Raw genomic sequence first — 9236 nt, 5'->3', positions numbered from 1 at the left:
GGGACAGCAGCAGCTGCAGTGTGAGGAGCAGCGCAGGGGGCATGATGAGGTGAGGATGCAGACTCTGAAGACAAGGCTGCAGAGCATGAATGAAGTGGTCTAAATGCATGAAACCAGCTCAGATGTTTCCCCAGTTGTCATCTAGTCCATGCTTAGCTGTATGCTAACCTAAATGAATGAATAATTGATCCTCTCAGCTGTGCTTCTGTTTGTTAGTTGGATAAAACTGAGGTGATGACACCTGACACACTTAAAGAAAAGCAGGAGGCCTCTTCACAGCTGAACCTCGGCCTTGCTGTCACCACAAGGAACAAAGTAAGCAACATCACCTCTTACAGCACACACGACCTTATATTACACTAACTCAGGACAACCATGTTATGGTACTTTTTAAAGAACTACATTTGAATGTCAGGAGATAAAGTAAACAGTTGGTGAGCACATGGTGATGGTTAGAAGGAAACGTCGTCTTTTAACAATAAAAAAAAGTCTCTAACAAACTGGGGGTGCACAGCCGTATTTGATCAGTAGCTGATCTGTTACGGAAAAAAAAAAATCAGTGAATGGAAAAAGAGCTGGATAACCTGAAGACGACACTGCAGGCCAAAGAAAATGAGGTGGATGTCTTCACTCTACTGTTTATTAATTGGCACTTATCCTTTTATATTTAGCTTATATGAGGGTTATTTTCAGATATGTTTTACCTGGTAGTTAATAAAGGTAGAAAAATGTTTCTCCTGCAAAGACTTGGCTATTCTAACTTTGTGAGGTGTAAGTCACCATTGCTGATGGACCATTCCACGAAACCTGTGTTTTGAAGAGAAGCAAAAAGTGATTTTAGCATTAAAATGTAAACAGATTTTGATCTAGATCAGGAAGTAGCTACAGCACAGCAGCAGCTTCTGGGTGAGGAGCAGAGGAAGGTGGATGTTAAAGTGAAGACAAGGCTGGAGAGCAAGAACGAGGTGATAGACAGAGTGGGCAGGTTTGAGCGGAAGCTCCAGGGTGCACAGCAGCAGAGTAGGGAGGACGCTGAGGAAGATCTTCAGGACAGAAAAGTGATATTTGAAGTTTTACTGTATTTACTGTACAACTAATTTCAGTTTGAAATGCATTGAATTAATTCATTATGTTTTGTTTTATTATTCTTTTTAACTAATAAGGAAGCCAAATCACAGTGTGACACACTCGGCAGTTATGGGCTTTATTACAGCAAAATTCAAATGTTTTTAAGCATTTTTAAGCCGTCCTACCTTTGTTACTGTATATAATTATGAGTGATGGTATAAAACTTAGGCCCTACTGGCTATTTTTCAATTACATATATTAAATATTTACATAACTGTGATTGTAAACCACTTACAGTGGAAAATGCTGCTTTGATAAGATTTATTTGAACACAGGTTTCATCCTGATTTGTGTCTCTTGGTTTGTCTGTCGTAGTCTCCTCTCTCCTGTGACCCTGAAGATTTACTGAAAGTCATTGAAGAGATGGATGCAGAGTTGAAAATGAAAGACAATGATGTGCAGACGCTGAAGAAAGAGCTGGAAACCAATAAAAAACTGGTTATTTCCTTTAGTTTAACTCCATGAGTTCACCTCATTGTCTCTTACATGTAGTTTGATATCATATCCACTCATTGTTCTAACATTAATGGGGTTCAGCTGCTGCTCTGGAGCTGACACAAGTTATCACTGATATTTGTGTTAATTACATTGTTGCAGTAATTGTTTTTATTCATCATCATTTGTCCCTGCATTTTTGTCTCATGTCTCAAAAGACTACAACAGCTTTACTCAGTTCTGGTGTTACTGGGCCGTTATAACTAGGGATGGGTACCGGTGTCCGGTGCCATGATGGCACCGGTTCTGACATAAACGGTAGTAACCAGACCGAAAAGCAGTGCACATTTCGGTGCTTTATTTCGGTGCTTTATTTTGGTGCTTTTTTTTCCTGAGCTGTGATACACTTTAGATTCTAGCCAATCATTTTACGTTTCCGAGGATAGTAGGCGGGGCCAGGTACGTACGTTCTTTTAGATCAGAGCTACAGATTAAAAATGCCCAAGGAGAAGCGGTCAAAAGTCTGGCTGTACTTCACAGCAAAATATGCAAACTCAGCAGCCTGCAACAAATGCTTTAAGGTGATACTGTGATACTGTCAAAGGAGGTAACACCTCAAATCCGATGAAACACCTGGCGACGCATAGCGGGTTTTTTTAAAGCCGAGAAATGCGCCATATTTGATAGCTTGCTGCGAGCCCTCACACCGAGCACATCTACTGCGGGTGGGTTGCCTGTTATCGGACCCGGAGTTAGCAACATCCCCCAAAGAACCCGAAGAGGAGAGTCCTGGCCCCTAGCCCTGCCAGTGTAGCAGAAATGATGATGGATGATGATGCAGCAGCAGCCGTTCTTCTCTGCGTGAGTAGCTTAATGTTGTTCGTGTGTAATTTACACTGAGTAGGCTAACCACGTTATTACATTAATGCATGTAAGGTGAACTAGGAAACACCATCGTAGTTACATGCAGCTGTCTTCTTGTTTGATGGCAGATACTCCCTTCACCCTGGCCAAAAAGGCTAAAATGACCAAAGAAAAAGTGGAAAACAATTAAACATGAGAGGTTTTTGGACAGAGTTTGTGTTTTTTCCATTGTTTAAACGCTGCTTCCAGCCAAGAGTGATACCATATATGCCCCATAGCTGCAGAAAAGGCTAACATTGTTATCTTTTTACAAAAAAACCAGCTGAACATGAGAGGTTTTTGGACCAATTTTGTGTTCTCCATTCTTTAAGCACCGGTTTGAGCACCGTTTAAGCACCGGCACCGTTTCAAAAGTACCGGTTTGGCACCGGCATCGGATAAAACCTAAACGATACCCATCCCTAGTTATAACTGAATCTGTCTGAAAGATTAATAAATGCGAATAATTGACACAATGGGTTAAAATAAATGATTTGCTACTCTGTGTCTCAATTTAGATTTACAAAAACAGGAGGTGTCTTAGTTTAAAAATCTCATTTGTTTGTGTGATTTATAGATCCATCAGCCATCAGCTGATCATGTGGACACAAGTCATACTATTGACGAGCTAAAGAAAACCCAAAATCTGCTGGTAGCAATAAAGTGTAGATACATGTAGATACATTATTTGTCTGATGCAACATTGCATCAGACAAATAATGTATTTTAGCCATAATGCTAAAATAATTAATTTTAGCATTATTGCTTTTTTCCAAATCGCAAATCCAAATTTTAACAAAAAATAAGTAAATGTAAATCTCCTTATTAAACCCACAAAAAGGACATGTCTCATCTTCTCTAATCATTTTCAAAGACTTACATTCTCCTCTCTTTCCTCCCAGCTTGAAATCAAGGTAAGTGAAGTCCAGCAGCAGCTGAAGGATGAACAGCAGAGCAGAGAGAAAGCTGAGAAAGATGTGCAGACTCTGAAGGATGAATTGGAGAATAAAAACAAAGAGGTGCATATTCATTATATAAAGATCTACATATCCACCATAATATTTGTGTGTTTTTCAAGGCTTTACAATTTGTTCAAAATCCTTCACGTTTCTTTGTTAGCTACAAGAGTCCAAGTGTCAGTTTGAGTCTCTCACAGAGGTGAGCCAAAAGTCTGAGCGACAGCTGAGTGAACTAAAAGAAAGATACAAGGAGGAGGTCAGTGAGTTTATAATCTGCTCTTTGAAAAACACACTTCACACAGGAGGGAAGTGAAACAAAATCTCACCATAAATGTTCAACACAAGATTAATAAAATTAATTTTAGTTTTAAATTTACATTTATATGTATATAAATGTGTTTTCTTTCTTTCTTCTCTTGCAGTTCAAGAAGAAGATTCGGGGTGAACAGCAGAGGAGGAAGGAGGTTGAGGAAGATATAAAGGCCCTGAAACAGGAGCTGGAAAACAAGATAAACCAGGTATGTGCCCATTTTTAAAGATCTTTTCTATTTTCCTATTTTTGTTATTATGAATCATTTCATGTATTAATACTCCATGCTCATTTTAAGGATCGCCAATGTTTTAGATAACAAGGCTATTGCATGTACAAGTAATATGTTTGAGCCAAAAGCTTATGCTTGAGACAGTTTTAAACTTTTTTTTTTTTAATTCTGTATGATGTCACTGAGAGGTAATACATCTATCATGTTATCCCAGGTACAGAAGCCACTTCTGTTCAAATCAGGAAAAAGCTGCCATTAAAGGATAAAGAAAGAGTGGAAGCTGGGCTGTTTTAGCTGGGCTGGAATTATTACATTATGCACTGTGGGCTATAATCACAAAAGTGTTTCCAATAATTACACTGCTGTGTCTTTGTGAGCACCAAAGATAAGGTACACAACAACAACAAAAAAGGATACAGTAATTGTAGTGGAATTCATGAGCAGAGAAAGCTTAGTGTAAGCTACGATGTTTCAGATTCATACCAAAAAATGAAACACCACACTGAACATTTCAGAGGGTTGCACTGCAAAGGTAAAAGTGTGTCACAAAACGGCCAAGTACCAAAGATCAAACCCACGTGCAGAAAACCCAAAGCGGAGGCTGAGGAAAGGGTTTGACAAAGGTTTATTAACTAGCACAAAAATGATGTTTATGATAGCGCTTGACACATGGGGCGTGAGGGTCTTGGCCAGGGGAGAGGGATAAGCAAGGGGACAGGTCCAAGAAAGCAGCGGCAGCTGCTGGTGATTAGGTGCGTACTGGAAGAGAGGAGAGCAGTGTTAGAGCAGTAGCCAATGAGGAGTTCTGGAGAGGGTGGAAGCTATGAAAATCTTCTGTGCAGGTGGGAGATGGAAGCGTTGAATGAGAGGTGGTGCGGTCCAGGTGGGTTTGGTGGTGTCCTGAGCGATGAAGATCCCGTGGTGGTGTAAGGTTGCAAGACGACACTGCAGACCACAAGATTGCAAGGTTAGGTTGAGAATCATAGACATGAAGCGTGAGGCCCGGTTACCAACATAGGGTAGTTGACGAACTGGCGAGGAAGCAGTGTCAGCAAGCAGCTTAAATCTACGACCTGATTGCCTCAATCAGCTTCAGGTGAGGGAGGCTGTAGGCCCTGCCCATGGGTGGATACCAGGGAGGTCCAGACCTTCACACACCCAGACCATGACAAAGTGGTTCTTATTGTGTGCATTAATTCTTTGTTTTAGTTACAAAAAGCCAAAGAAGAACCTGAGGAGGCTGTGAAAGAATGTGACATCTCTGGAGATGAACATTTGATGCCAACAGAACCAACCAAAGCTCCGGACAATTAATAAAGTACAGTTACAAATAATGATGTCACGGGCAAAAAAAAAGGTCCCCTGAATTTTATTTAACTGATCTCTGTTTAAATGCCTTACACACACACACAAAAGAAGAAATATTTGATGTCGGTAATTCAATATTTCTTTTACATGATTGTTTACTGAATCAATTCCAGAATTGTTGAAGGCTACAGTTTTTTCTTCCTGTGAATTTGTATTACTGGACAATCTATGCAGTAATGTAATACTGTGACAGCGGGAGGATTTCAATGCAGATGTTTGTACTTTAATTTCTGATGTTTCACGTATATGTTTACTTAAATGCCACTGGCCTTTATCATACTCACATTTAGTTTTGTGCTTCATTCACTAATTATTATACTAGTGTAACAGTCACATATGAAACTATTCTGTCATTATTCTGACTGTGTGACTCTGTATTATTATTAATATTATTATTATTATTATTATTATTGTTTTATAGCTGAAAGATTGGATATACATTTAATATTCTTTGTTAAGAGTATTTTCTGTTCAGTTTGGACTATTTACTTTTAATTTTTATAGCTCTTGATAAGTAGGTCTCTTCTGCTGAAACTGTTAGTACAGAAATGTATCTTATCTTTGAAAGAGCATTTGCACATCGTTTGTCTTAAGGCCTGATCCCTGTCTTTCATACAAACTTGTTTCCCTGGAAAATTATTTCTTGAAAAAAGTGTGTTTCCTAGTAATAACCAGTTGATGGTACAGTGCACACATAGTGCAGCTGTTTGTCTGTTTACCACAAATCTGTCTGATTGTTTGCTCCCAAATACAACTTCAGTTACCAAATAAAACCATGTTCTCTTCAGGCCAAGGTCACTGGTACAGTTCAAGCAGTAGTTGAACTGTTCACTGTGGCACACTTGAGGCCTTACCTAGACCCCAGATTTTATCCTTGTGTGACATGGTGGGCTGAAACACATCTGTCCTTTGACAGAAGAATGTCCCAGTTTTCATGATCTGAAAAATGGAAACATTTCACCAAAAATCTTCAAAGTTAAATTGTCTGATGAGGGATCACAGTTGTAAAAATAAAGTTTTAACAGATCCCCATTCAGTCCTTTGAAAAGTACATCCTTACTGTTTCCATAGGAAATTACGGAGTCACTGTCATCCAGGTGCAGAAAACGGATCATCACAAAGTGTCACAACATTTATAAAAGTTGTTGTGTTGGTCAGTCTTTGGTCCAGTGCAGTTATGGAGCATTCGGGTATGTGTTAATAAAATGATACAATCGTCCCCCGAAGACATCCAAGCAAACTCACCTTTAGGTCAGATTGTGTAAAATGACATTTAAAGTACTAAATGAATAAGCAAGTATCACTTACTGTATTTGGAAGGGTTAAAAGAGGAAAGTATCTTCTCGCTAAAAAGAACAAGAGCACAAAATATCTCAAACAATGTCCTTTGGACAAACAAGACCAAAGGGGAGATGTTTAGACACAATGTACAACTGCACATTTGGATAATTATACTGCAAAAAGTTGTCATAAACACATGACTGCATACTAGCCAGAATCTCGTAAAACTTCCTTTTCCCTATGACTGAATGCATTGGTTCAGACAACAGAAACACTACAATTCAGCTTTATGTTGAAGAGGAAGAATTTTATGCGTAAAGCTTTTTATGCATTTGCTTATCTTTTATGTGTAAAATAATTTCCCCTTCTCTAATTCTGAGTCATGTATGGTCTAGTCACATTAGCAGTGCAGCCTTCTTCTTTTTTCCTTGTTTTGGGATTGGTAGTCAGTTACTGTATATATATTACAGTATACATTATACATAGTATAACTTCTAGGTCTTAACAGTAAGGTTAATGCAGAACTGCACTGAACCTGCATTGTTTCTAAAAGCCAGGAGGGAGCAATTAAGTTTAATTAATTTATGACCTTAGTAAACACTTTCTTAATAACTTTATGGTCACTATTTAATCTGTATTAAACACAGGTTTTTTTTTGCAGGATTTACCTAATGTCTTGGGAATAGTTCTGCATGTCGACATTGTTTTCAGCTGTGTTGGTAGTATTGTCCTATCAGTGAAAGTTTTGGTCTGTTGGCCAGTCTTTGGTCTGATGCAGTTGAATTCTTTGATAGCTTTGGTTACCCCCTGATTTTCATCTACTTTAATCAGGTTAAAATTTAAATGCATGTTTGAGTTTACTTTCTGACCAAATACCTAAATTCACAACAGCCCTGAAGTTGTCCAAGCAAATGATACTAAAAATCATCTTAACATTCCCACTGGGATATTTCTAACTGGAATATGTTATATTTGTTGAATGTTTATGAAATGGTGTAAAAATGTTCATTTTTGTTTTTCTATAAAACAGTAAAAAATATACTAACCCTAGTTTTGTTATGTAAATTTGTAATTCATTTCACTCTTGGAAAAGTGTTTAGAAAAGTGATTGGTCTGTTAACCTTTGGACCCTCCCATTAATTAAGGGATTAAGAGCACACTGTGTGGGTCTGGTGGAAATATCTTTATCTAAATAAATGTCATATAATTTCAAAGAATGAAGTTGGAAGTGCATTCTCAAATAAATCACCTGTTGTCACCCACTGCCTTTTTGAGTACCGACCCCTCGGGGAATCGCTGCATCGTTTGATCCAGTTTTCTTTATGTTAATTGGGCAAAATCACTCTGTTTTGGATTTGTGGTAACTTAGTTGTAGAATAAAATGTGTTTGCTCTGGTACCACATGGTGGTCAGGGCTCTAAAAATATCTGTGTGTGTTTATGTTGACTTGTAAAACTGGAGGTGGCAGAGTTGAAAATGTTAAGATTTTCACTGGGATTGACAAAAATGGACAAGATTAGAAACGAGTACATCAGACACAAAACTCAGCAGTTTGGAGATAAAGTCAGAGAGGAGAAGCTTAGATGGTTTAGATATGTGCTGAGGAGTAGAGGTAGATTCGTGGATATGTGACAGGAGACATGCAGATGGAGGCAGTTGAAGGAAGAAGGAGAAGACCGTAAAGTGCAGCTGGGAGGTTTCAGGAGAAGACAATAACAGGAGCAGATCCAACCTATTTTATTAAATGTTTTTGTAGAACTTGGCCTGAGGATACAGATCCTCTTTCACTGATCAATATTCAGGTAAATTCAGTTCAGCTTATTGGTGCAGACCTTGATGCTTGGTTCTTGGGATGCAACTCAGTATTCTTCTTCCTCCAAACACGACGAGTTGAGTTTATACCAAAAAGTTCTACTTTGGTTTCATCTGACCACATGACATTCTCCCAATCCTCTGCTGTATCATCCATGTGCTCTCTGGCAAACTTCAGACGGGCCTGGACATGCACTGGCTTCAGCAGCGGAACACGTCTGGCACTGCGGGATTTGATTCCCTGCCGTTGTAGTGTGTTACTGATGGTGACCTTTGTTACTTTGGTCCCAGCTCTCTGCAGGTCATTCACCAGGTCCCCCCGTGTGGTTCTGGGATCTTTGCTCACCGTTCTCATGATCATTTTGACCCCACGGGATGAGATCTTGCGTGGAGCCCCAGATCGAGGGAGATTATCAGTGGTCTTGTATGTCTTCCATTTTCTGATGATTGCTCCCACAGTTGATTTTTTCACACCAAGCTGCTTGCCTATTGTAGATTCACTCTTCCCAGTCTGGTGCAGGTCTACAATACTTTTCCTGGTGTCCTTCGAAAGCTCTTTGGTCTTGGCCATGGCGGAGTTTGGAGTCTGACTGTTTGAGGCTGTGGACAGGTGTCTTTTATACAGATGATGAGTTCAAACAGGTGCCATTCATACAGGTAACGAGTGGGGGACAGAAAAGCTTCTTACAGAAGACTTTACAGGTCTGTTAGAGCCAGAGATTTTCCTTGTTTGAGGTGACCAAATACTTATTTTCCACCCTGATTTACGAATCAATTCTTTACAAATCCTACCATGTGGATTCATGGA

This window comes from Maylandia zebra, linkage group LG3 (assembly GCF_041146795.1).
Source record: "Maylandia zebra isolate NMK-2024a linkage group LG3, Mzebra_GT3a, whole genome shotgun sequence".
In the NCBI taxonomy this organism is placed as follows: domain Eukaryota; kingdom Metazoa; phylum Chordata; class Actinopteri; order Cichliformes; family Cichlidae; genus Maylandia; species Maylandia zebra.
Note: the sequence above shows the minus strand (reverse complement) of the source record.